Genomic DNA, 12,691 nt, shown 5'->3' on the forward strand with positions numbered 1-12,691 from the left:
TTAATATGAACATACTACAAATAGAATTTGAGTTCTGTTTTCTGTTTCCTGAGCTTCCATAAATCTGATCTTCAGCAACAATCTGAAGCAGATTGAGATCACACTGTAGAACTCAAAATTTACTGTGTCTAATACAGATCACACTGTGGCAATTTTTAAACCTATTATGTGGTAAAGCTGGTCATATGAACCCAGCCAAAAACAGTTAATAGATAAATTTCCCATGTACTTTATGGTTCTCAGATGAACGATGCATCCAAATTGTATTATATTCCTTTGTTTATTGATCTATTTATTAAAATCCTGCTTTCTTTTCAGCATGTAAATTTCTTATTTGGGAATTCAGGACTTGTGCTGAGGTATTCAGTTGTATAAATTTCATCAAGTTCTTGCACCTTTCTAAAGTTCTGCTTTGGTAGGAGGCTAAGCATTGCTAAAGACAGACTTTTCTGCAGAAACTTGGTACTTTCTTTTGAGTTCTAGTTCAATCTGCACGCAGCAATGTTCTTACATTCATCCGTGGGATATCATACTACTTAGAGACCTTCTCTCTAATTCTCCTTCTGGTAGAGAAGAATCACTGGTTTTAAATTGTCGTTTCTTCATAGGAAAGTAAGTGTAAAACAAGAATAACTGAAAGTGTTTCTTAACAAATGTAGCAGTCATAAGTATTGGAATTATTTACTTTTTAAATTTAGAGTTGTAATGCAATTTCATTTCAGAATTTCCAGGAATCTGGAGAAATGGCATCAGTATGCTAGGAAATAGTTAGCCTTGAAGCACTAACCTAATGAATGTGATAATTTTTCTCCTGTTTAGTGTCTGCTTTCAAAGCATATTATACCCGTTTTTACTGGGTAGATATGGGAGTTATGGAGAGAATTTCAAAGGATTCTAATTCATGTGCAAATGTCATTCTTCTACTATCTGTAATAGATTTAATAATTGTTGGATATTTCTGTCCATATCTACCTTTAATGAGTAACTCTGGTAATGGAACATGAGAAATCTCTGTTCAGAAAATCTCATATAGAGTTAGCAAGAGATAAATATCTAATCATTCAGAAACAAGATAGGAACCTTCAAGGGATATTCTTTGTGCAACTGCTCAACAGCTGAACAGAAGAATCTCACTCAGCATTTGAGACTGAACGATAGGATCTGTCCTCTAGCTCTAGTTGAGAACAGCAGGTTGCACTCGTGCTAATTAATCAAGCAAAGAGAGGGAACAAGGGAGAAGCCATTCAGCATCTTTTCCAATAACGTTTTCAGTTTTACTACTATAAAGAAAGCAGATTGCATTTGCAAAAGGGATGATTTAGTGGTAAAGACCTTCCAGTATTTGATGACCTTCTGAGTCATCAGGATATAGTAACACCCATTTGTGCCCAAAGGCAGAACCCTGTGTAGGCACAGCTGCTCAGGCACACACTGTTGCACCAAATGGCAGACAGCATTTTAAGGGTCTCTGGCTTCAATGAGTAAGCATTTTTTCAATTTGTTCTCATACCAACTGTTATTTTTTTCTGTCCCTTCTGTATAAACCCTTGGGAGAAGTATTTTCCTTTAACAGTTTACCTGTACCACCATCCAGTAAAACAAGCCCTAGAAAACAGATGGGTCAAGGACAACAGAAAGAGCTTCTTCGAATACATGGCAGATAAAACCAACACCAGAGGCAATGTAGGCCCACTGATGAATGGGGTGGGTGCCCTGGTGACAGAAGATACAGAGAAGGCAGAATTACTGAATGCCTTCTTTGTCTCTGTCTACTCTGCCAGAGGCTGTCCTGAGGAGCCTCGTACACCTGAGGCCCCAGAGGAAGGCAGGGCAATGGAGGAGTCTGCCTCAGTTGATGAGGACTGGGTTAGGGACCAGTTAAGCAATCTGGACATCCATAAATCCATGGGTCCAGATGGGATGCACCCACGGGTGCTGAGGGAGCTGGCTGAAGTTGTTGCTAGGCCACTGTCCATCATCTTTGCCAAGTCATGGGAAACGGGAGAGGTGCCTGAGGACTGGAGGAAAGCAAATGTCACTCCGGTCTCCAAAAAGGGCAAGAAGGAGGACTCGGGTAACTATAGACCGGTCAGCCTCACCTCCATCCCTGGAAAGGTGATGGAACGACTTATCCTTGGCACCATCTCAAGGCATATCAAGGATAAGAGGGTCATTAGGAGCAGTAAACATGGCTTCACCAAGGGGAAGTCATGCTTAACCAATGTCATAGCCTTTTATGAAGACATAACCAGGTGGACAGATGATGGTAAAGCAGTGGATGTGGTCTATCTTGATTTCAGTAAAGCATTTGACACATTCTCCCACAGCATCCTCCAAGCTAAACTGAGGAAGTGTGGACTGGATGATCTGGTAGTGAGGTGGACTGCAAACTGGCTGAAGGAAAGAAGCCAGAGAGTTGTGGTCAATGGGACATAATCTAGTTGGAGGCCTGTACCTAGTGGAGTCCCCCATGGATCAGTACTGGGACCAGTACTATTCAATATACTCATCAGTGACTTGGATGAGGGAATTGAGTGCACCGTCAGGAAGTTTGCTGATGACACCAAGCTGGGAGGAGTGGCTGACACACCAGAAGGCTGTGCTGCCATCCAGTGAGACCTGGACAGGCTGGAGAGTTGGGCGAGGAAAAATTTAATGAAATATAACAAGGGCAAGTGTAGAGTCTTGCATCTGGGCAGGAACAACTCCAGGTTCCAGTATAGGTTGGGGAACAACCTGTTAGAGAGCAGTGTAGGAGAAAGGGACCTGGGGGTCCTGGTGGACAGCAGGATGACCATGAGCCAGCACTGTGCCCTTGTGGCCAAGAAGGCCAATGGCATCCTGAGGTGTATTAGAAGGAGGGTGGTTAGTAGATCGAGAGAGGTTCTCCTTCCCCTCTACTCTGCCCTGGTGAGACCGCATCTGGAATATTGTGTCCAGTTCTGGGCCGCTCAGTTCAAGGACAGGGAACTGCTTGAGAGAGTCCAGCGTAGGGGAACAAAGATGATGAAGGGAGTGGAGCATCTCCCTTATGAGGAAAGGCTGAGGGAGCAGGGTCTCTTTAGCTTGGAGAAGAGACACTGAGGGGAGACCTCATTAATGTTTATAAATAAGTAAAGGGTAAGTGTCACGAGGATGGAGCCAGGCTCTTCTCAGTGACAACCAATGATAGGACAAGGGGCAATGGGTACAAACTGAACACAAGAGGTTCCACTTAAATATGAGAAGAAATGTCTTCACAGTGAGGGTGACAGAACACTGGAACAGGCTGCCCAGGGAGGTTGTGGAGTCTCCTTCTCTGGAGACATTCAAAACCTGCCTGGATGCCTTCCTGTATAACCTCCTCTAGGTGTTCCTGCTCTGGCAGGGGGATTGGACTAGATGATCTTTTGAGGTCCCTTCCGATCCCTAACATTCTGTGATTCTGTGTCATTCTGTAATTCCATGAATAACAATCTATGCAGCTTTGCAGAAGAGGACCTGGGGGTCCTGGTGGAAACCAAGCTCAACATGAGCCAGTAGTATGCTCTTGCAGCAAGGAAGACTAATGATAACCTGGGCTGCATTAGACAAAGTATTGCCAGCAGATTGAAGATGGTGATGCTTGCCCTCTACTCAGCACTGGTGAGGCCACACCTGGCATGCAGTGTCCAGTTCCAGGCTCCCCAGTAGAAGAGAGGCATGGACAGACTGGAGAAGGTCCAATGAAGATACATGAAGATGATTAAGGGACTGGAGCATCTCTCCTATGAGCACAGGCTGAGAGAGCTGTGACTGTTTAGCCTAGAGAAGGGAAGGCCCAGGGAGGATCTCATCAATGTGTATACATACTTGAAGGGAGGGTGCAAAGACGACGGAGCCAGGCTCTTTCCAGTGGTGCCTGGTGATAGGACCAGAGGAGATGGGCCCAAACTGAAACATGGAAGATTCTGTCTGAGCATCAGGAAACAGCTTTCACTGCGAGGGTGACTGAGGTTATAAAGTCTCCATCCTTGGAAGTATTCAAAATGACATGTTCCTGGGTAAGCAGTTCTAGGTGGCCCTGCTTGAGCAGGGGCTTTGGACTAGATGACCTCCAGAGATCCCTTCCAACCTCAAACGTTTTGTGATTCTGTGATTCTATAAATGGAAGAAATGAGAGGAATAATAAAACTCTGCTATTCTGGCATATGGTGCTAAGTAAGGTTTAAAATTTACTCTCATCACCAGTGGTTCCCAAGAAAAATCAAGTGCCATTGTCTCCTAAATTTTGAGGAGACAGTCTACCTAGAGGGATTTCATGCTAAGGTATTATCTCCTTACCACAGTTTGTAGAAGGCTAAAGGGATTTTCATCTATAAGGCTACACTCGTACAGCTCTTCATACTTCTATCTCCTTTAGTAATATACATTGATCTATTGCAGAGAAGACATTTAGTATCCTTCTGACACATCTCCTTTTTAGCACTTTATGACTCACTGGTCCAAATTTCTTCACTAACAATCCTGGGAAGCCTCACTGGAATGAGTAGCTAATTTAGCAGTAAATTTGTAAATATCACTAAAATATTAAATGTGTGATTAAATTCAGACTAATGGTAATCCATATTGTGCTCACCCTATATACTCTGTACAGTACAATTTTTTTTAAATGATTCCCATCTTTTTTAAGCACCTCTAACATCTTTATTTGCAATCCATGTGTAAGAGCTATTCTGTGAAGGAGTTCACATACCAAATATTTGAGTAGAATGTTATTTTAAAAATCGAGCTTTACTTGCAATGAATAACATGTAGGTGTAGTATTCATATGCTTTAAAAAACCTTTATATGATAACTACCTTAAATCGCTTAGTCTCTCTGATTAGTTTTACAATTACTGGAATCCTTCATATACCCATATGACTGCTTCATACATATACATATGTATAGACACATACAGTATAGTAATATGTGTTGTAAGAACATGGGAGTTTTCTTTTAAGCTTCACTGAAAGAAAGCTTGAAGTTCAAATAAAGTGTATTTAGGAATATATTCCTATATTGTAGGAGCACAGAGTTATACTATAGGAATATTTAGATATTCCTGTACTGTAGGAGTATGGATTTATTTTTTTAAGTTATCTGAAAGGAAGCTCTAATTTTAAATAAAAAGTTTAATGGGGAAATTATTTAATTTTATGCAATTGTGTCATCCATGTCATCCATCACTAGTACAATTCTTAATTAAGATTATTGTCATAATTTTTTTCAAGTATTTTCTACTAAAAAAGTGAGTTTTTATTGAAATGTGGAAATCAATATCAGATCAATTCCAGCTCTCAGAAAGGGATAAGTTTCACTTAGACCTTAAAAGAGACAGAGATCATACAGAGAAGTCAATAACATAAAAGTGTACACATATACATTTTTTCTAGCTTATTTACAAAAGAAGCTTTAAGGTACTTTAAGGATGAGAAACTTCAATTCCCTTTCTAAAGGATAATTTGTATTTCATTTTTATTGCTCTGAACATCAATAAAAGGCCTTTCACTTCGGTCAGTAGCTCCCTCTAACACAAGGAAAGCATTATTCTAACAGAGTTAGACTTTATTCTTTGACATTCTTTTTTGGCTGCGTTGGACAGGAAAAAGTGAAACTTGGCGTGGCATCATGTACCACTTGTGTTCGAAGAAGAAAAAATGTGAAAGTTTTGGCTTCCAAGAATGGAAGTGGGCACTAAAACCAAACAGTATTTTCTGGTGTGACTAATTCAAACATATTAAAAAAAACATCTTGCAGACCATTGATATTCAAATAGTCCTGGAGGCTCATGTGCAGTGAGTTATTTCATAGTATCATGCACATAACTAGGTGACCCTTGAGGGAAGAAATCACTGCTTATGTAATTCAATTGAGGTCAAAAGCAGTTTTCAAACTGGGTTGGCCACCCAGGGTGTGGAAGCAGGATATAATTTCTAAAGCACAGAGGAAAATTCCATCCAGCTTCTGTCCATCACCCTCCACTTGTCTTCTCTCTTCACCTGCTCCTGCAGCACTGCTTGGCACTTGCAGCTCTGTTGGCTCTGGAAGCTTTGTGGAAAAGGTCATCTGTCATTTTAGCTATCAGAGTCAGAGAGTGTGGGAGCAAGCCATTCCAGAGTTTTGGGGAAAAGAAAAAAAAAAAAGGGAACCTTGGATAAAAGGTTTGAAAACTTGTATCCTGAAGAAATGGTCCAGAAGCCACAGACTACTGAGGTCATCAGACCCCACCACCAAGGGGACCTCACTGTGTGGCAGGAATTCGGGTTGCACTAGGGTACATTGGCCTTCCTCCCTTACCATGCCTGCCCAAGGCCTTAAGCGTGTCCTCAAACAAGCCCACTTCCACCTAAAGGCTTTAAAAATTTTTGTATGAAAGTTTTAAAGCTGACAAAGAGCCTCTGAAGACACTGGCCAAGAGTGCAAGTAGCTTATCAATAATGTGGTTTTGTTTTTCTCTTGAATGAATGCTTTTCTCTCCAGCTTTCAGGCATCTTAATAACTCTAAAAGAAGTTACTTGACAGAAAATGGACCAAATTGTGTCTACAAAAATATGAAAAAAGTAATTAATGGAAGTCAACAAAAGTTTTCACCTGAAATGGGGTGGACTGTTTTCTAGAAAGTGGATATTGACATCAGTGGCCAAGTCAATTTAATAAAATTTAAAATATTGTGAAGAAAAGACATTTCTCAGACTTTGTTTTTTAGTGTCCAGTTTAGGAGGAGATGGAAATAAAGTTACTTTCCTAACTCATCTTGTACAATGAGGGGAAACACAGATATTTTTTTCCTTCCTGTTTGCTCTTGGTTGTTTTTTTTTTTTTTAATCCTGGTAAATAGCATAATACATGACTTAGAACAAACAACTGAACTCTATTAATGCAAAGCTTGCAATTTTTCTAGTAATGCTAATGAAAGGGTAAAAAGTGAATTTGCTGTCATGATGTACATTGAAAGAGTGTCTGCTCTGCTGCCAGTTAACTTCCTTATTATTCATCATGTTTAAAATACCATGCAAAAATCCAGTGTCATGACATGCCGTGTACTACAAGTATTACGTCCCTTGAAAATGGAGGAGAAATAAAGGATATGCAAAGTGATGCAAAGCCTTCAGGCTGCTGTCTTAAATAAAAAAACATTGTTAAGGGGTCTGGCTGAATTTGGTAGGTATTATTATCGTACTGCAGTTCCACTGCACCTTATTTAGAACTGCAGAAAAATGTTGTTGTGCCTCATGATCAATGGCAGGATCAAGAGAGGTCTGTTTGCCCTGTTCATCCCTCCTTCAAATGCTGACTTTGTGTACTAGATGAAGATATTCTTATCCTGAACACCTTTGATGAAAGGAACTGCTTCTTCACACAGAAAGCAAGTTAGTTGCACTCTACAATGAAACAAAACAGGGATTAGGTTGAAATTCCCTCTTCAGGGGAGTGTGAGAACTTTCCAAAGGGCACTTCTTTCTTCTCCCAGAGACAGTGTGTCTTCTGTATAAGCTGTATGCTATACTCCCCTTAATTGTTGTGCTGGTGAAGGATGTGCATGTGCACTGGTTTTGGCTGGAATAGAGTGAATTTTCGTCCTATCAGCTGGTATAGTGCCACATTTTGGATTCAGTATGAGCATAAGGTTGATAACACATTGATGTTTTAGTTGTTGCTAAGTAGTCAAGGACTTTTCAGCTTCTCATACAAGATGGAACCAAGTGCACAAGAGGCTAGGAGAGGACACAACCAGGACAGCAGACTCCAGCTGACCAAAGGGATATTGCATACTATATGACGTCATGCACTATATATAAAGCTGGAGGAAAAAGAAGGAAGTGGGGGGACATTTGGAGTGATGTTATTTGTCTTCTTAAGTACCTATTACATGTGATGAAACCCGCCTTTCCTGGAAATGGCTGAACACCTGCGTGCTGATGGGAAGTAGTGAACGAATCCCTTGTTTTGCTTTGCTTGCGTGTGCAGCTTTTGCTTTACTTATTAAACTGTCTTTATCTCAGCCCACAAGTTTTCTCACTTTCAGCCTTCTGATTCTCTCTCCCACCCCACTGGAGTCAATTGGGGAGAGTGAGCAAGCAGCTGCATGGTGCTTAGTTACTGGCCAGGGCTAAACCATGACAGCATGGCAAAGCACGGACGAGTAACAGAGTCCCAGTTTCCCTCCTTCTGCCATGAACAGGTATGTTGAGGGATCTGCCTGCGGAGCACTGAGCTGTATAAATCCATCGCTGCCTCTGGTGAGGCTGAAGAGGAGATTAAAAATTACTGGGTTTTATTCAATGCAGGAAAAACGTGGCGTTTCATAAGAGTAACCTGTCTAGCCCATCTTAAAGATCTGTTTTATAAAGAAATTCTGGTTTAAGTGCCTAGTTCTCTAAGCAATTCCTTTAAATATAGATGTCAATATTGTAAGTGCTAGTTTAGAGAAACTATTCTTGCTCTGTATGTGTTCTCTTGTCTGTTTTCTCCAATGAGTATCCTCTTTCTCCTCCTTCTCCTGTTCTTTTGCCTCTGACAAGTTGCCTTGAAAAAAGAACCCTGTGGAAAGTCTCATGCAATCATAGTATCATAGAATAGTTAGGCTTGGAAGGGACCTTCAATAAGTGAGTTAAAGCATAGTTAGTTTAGCCAGTACAGGTGCCATTTTTTCAAAGCAACTACATCACAGCAGATAGAGTGACTAGGAACAGTCAAAATGTCAGATTAGACATCATATGGGAAAAAAAAAATCTTTTTTTAATATTAAGATTCTTAGTTTCGGACTCTGCCTTCCCCACAGGCTCTTGACTGCTACGATCTGTAAATTGGTAGATGATCTGTATTGCTGCTTTAGGCTCTTTTAAATTTAATGGCACCAAGTTAGACAGAAATAGTTAGGATACATTTGTGTATGTATGAAAAAGTTATTAATAATATTGTAGCATTTGAAGGTAACTGAATTCAGTTGAAATGGATCTGTAACTGCTTTAAATATAATTACATTTGGTAACATGGCACAGGTATCACTAGTCAGTGGTAATGGAAAAGAAAAACTATTAACAATATGTTATTAGCAATTGCTAGTGTTCTGTGTTGTCTTCATTATCTTGCTGTATCAAAAATGAAATAAAGTTAATTCAGATTGACCTTTCTTCTGTTTCTAGACACAAAAGTTAGCAAGTTAGTTGAGTCTCTAGGATTTAAACATTGAACATTGTGCTGACTGTGAGACTTCCAGTAATTTTGTCACCTCCTCCTTTAATTTGTTTTCATAGAGAATTTACAATGACTTTTATTTTTTTTATGTGCTACATATTATTACACACAAAATTGAATATAACAGTAGGAATTAAAATGTATGTGTCTTTTTTTTTCCTAATGTAATCATTCATTGTATTTTCATGTTGTGTAGATGTATTGACACTTTTGTATTGGGTTAAAAGATACCACATTCGCCTATGTACAATAGTATTAAAAAAAAAAAAAGTCTGGAGTAACATATTGTGTCAAAACCACCAAGCTTTTTGGTGTTACTGCCTATTAATTTCTTATCTGTGCCTGTGTGTATTTTTTTTTTTTTTAATAGTTTGCTTACTGTAATGATAGGGAAAGTAGAAACAGTTTTTTGCATGGTGATAGGCCTATGAAGGTATTAATTTCAAAATGTTGTTGGCATTATTGCTACCGTCACTGCTGACCAGTGTTTATTTTCAAGACTTATTTTAGACCTTACTTAAGCAAATGTAAGTGTACAAAAATATAATTGCAATATATTATATGAAGGTCAAAAAAGTTTTGGAAATATTTGACATAGTAGAATTTAGAAATAGTGGAACAGTTTCCTTCCCTGTTTTTTCTTGTGGTGATGTGTAAGTTGCTGCCCCCAGATGGCTTCCATGAGGGCAAAATATATATACATACATCCCACATCCAATGTTGTGAGATTCCATATCTTCCAGTGGCATGGAAGCTCAGCAGCCTGGCAAAATGTAAAGTGTGAAGGTGATATGTAGAATGCTCCTGAACACATACCTTCAGTGAACTCATGTTCCTGAACACATACCTTCAGTGGACTCAGACACAACACAAAAATGGAAGGCAAAGCCAAATGAAAAAAACATACATATCTTTTATATACTAGTTTCTTTTTTTTTTTTTTTTAACCTGGAAGTTACTATTGTCTATTGCCTACCTGATAAAGAATTTAATACAGTGACTCAATATGTAATCAGTAGGAAATTTATTTCTACTACTTGTTGATTATCTGCCTATTATTTTTTTATTTTAAGAAATAGTTGATAATGGTTTTTGATAGCTCAAAATTTCATTTGTGGGGTTTTGTGTGTGTGTTTTTGTCTCCATACTACCATTAACTCATAACTTGCATGGTCAAATGCTGTTTTTTGGAGATTTTTTTTTTTTTTTTTTTCTCTGCAAAGTAATACATTCATCCTTTTTTCTTCTCTCATGCTTGGTGTTTCACCAAGTTTAAAGGAGATGCTTTCCACGTAATCAGTTCCTGTTTAGCAGGTGAAATATAGGATCAAATTAACAATGCAGTGGAAAAAAATACATGAAACCTCCTCAGAACTACCAAAAAAAAAAAAAAAAGTATAAATCAACTATAAGAGATTTTTATATAATTATCTTTAAAACATGGTTTCGTGCCAGAGTGAGGTTATGGTTGGACTCGGTGACCTTTAGGGTCTCTTCCAGCCAAAATGATTCCATGATTCTAAAAAGAGAAGTGAGGTATATATTTATGCTATAAGCATGAAGAAAAATTCCCTGTTTTTCTAGAAAAGTATAGTTAATCCATATTCCTTGTATTCTTTCACGTGGGACAGAATGAGGCAAAGTTAATTTTCAGCTGTAAGTGAAATTTGTCTTCACAGACTTCTGTGAAGATTTTTCCAAAGTCTTCCAAACAAGATTAATAACCTAATTTTATGAAGCAGAAAGATGGGGTTTTTTCATGCTTTCATAAACTCAAAGCTTTTGGAAAACCCAAAGAAATCAAAACAACCAACAAAGATAATCTAATCTTACTAAAGCAAACTGATTCTCAAACTTTCTACTCCTTCTTTAAGCTTTTCAAAGCTGTTCTTTGTATACTGTTTTGTCTGAAGTTTGACAAGTTGATCTATGTCCATTCATGGATATTTTGGATTACAGTACAGATTTTTGCCTTTCTTCTTTTAAAAAAGGGAAAAAAAATCCATTTGAAAGAAGATTTTCAGATGTATGCTTTTATCATTTATACATTTGTACTCGATAAGGAACTGTTTCACAAGTATATGAATAGATGAGATCTCAGCCTTATATTAGAATCATAGTATCATTTTGGTTGGATTAACCTAGCACTTCCAAGTCCATGTCTAAACCGTGTCTATAAGAACAGTGGAACTTCTGTATTTGCGGGTTAATTCACCATTCATGATTTTTGTCAACAGCTCGTATTTTCTTCGCTGCTATTTGACTGACTGATAGCGGCCAAAAGTGTATCCTCTGTGATATTCTCATAATCACAATACTTGACTGAAAGAAAAATACCTACATATGAAATATGTATATCATTGCCTTTCCAGACATGAAAATATACTCAAAAGCTAAGACCTTGAAATTAGAGAATTTTACTTGTGCATCCTAGTAGTCTATACATCTTTGGGCACTGTTGATATTTTCACTAGTCTTTGTTTTTCTAGATATGGACAACAATAGAGACTCATACTGTAGCAGTACAGTCCCACACTTTCCCACACAGTGTTTCCTTTCGGTGTAGGTGTTTTTTTCTCTGTTTTGTTGTTGTTGTTTTGGTTTGGTTTGTGGGTGTTGGTTTTTTTGTTTTGTTTTTGTTTTTTTTTCTCTTTGTAGAGATCCATATGAATAAGGTGGGCCATGCTAGATACATAAAATGCAAGATGTATTCCTTTGTTTATTCCTACTTTGACCATCTTCTCTTCAATTCAGAAAAAAACATGAAATGCATATGTGTATTTTCCAGCCTATGTCTCAAAGAAACAACATCCTGAAGTGGATGTCAATTCAAGCAGAGAAAAGGAACAGAGAAAGGAAAAGAAATATTTTTCTTCAGAATGTCAGGAGGTACTTCCGCTCAAAAGTTCAGCTGAAGAAAACCTTTTAATAGCGTTGTTATTGGTAATTATGTTAAAGTATGGCTTATGTAGGTAGATGCCAAGCTTTACGCTACTAGCTCACTTTAATTTCTAATTGCATAATATGAAGAATGAAGTTTTTAAACAGCAACAAGTACTACAACTCGTTGAGCTGATGAATGCATGATAGTAATAAATTAGTTTTAGTTGCTAATATTATTTCAAGTTTCAAGTTTGTTTTGTAGAAATACTTAATTGCAATCTTAAGTTTTTTGAAAAGTAGTCAACTTAATGAATTTCGTTGTAGAAGACAAGTATGGAATAGGCCCATCTATTACAAATTGCTATAATTCCATTAATTCAAAGAAGAGATAGCTGTATATAGTAATTGAGAATCTCAGAAGACTGTAAATAAGCATTGATCTTATTTTAAAAACTACTAACAGGTCATGAATTAAGCAGAGTGTTCAGGGTGTTGCCGTGACTTCTGGGTCACTGTCTGGAGAATTAAGAGATTTTGTAATGTGCTTGTATTTGTGGTTGTTTAACCTATGTTTTCCTGCTTTTCATCAATATATCCTCTTTACTCA

General features: G+C 38.1%; 1 protein-coding gene across 1 annotated transcript in view; it reads left to right on the top strand.

Moving 5' to 3' along the window:
• IL1RAPL1 (interleukin 1 receptor accessory protein like 1) overlaps positions 1-12,691 on the top strand; it is a 736,319-nt gene that overhangs the window by 438,357 nt on the left and 285,271 nt on the right. The window lies entirely within an intron of this gene.

Source organism: Caloenas nicobarica, chromosome 1 (assembly GCF_036013445.1).
Source record: "Caloenas nicobarica isolate bCalNic1 chromosome 1, bCalNic1.hap1, whole genome shotgun sequence".
Lineage (NCBI taxonomy): Eukaryota > Metazoa > Chordata > Aves > Columbiformes > Columbidae > Caloenas > Caloenas nicobarica.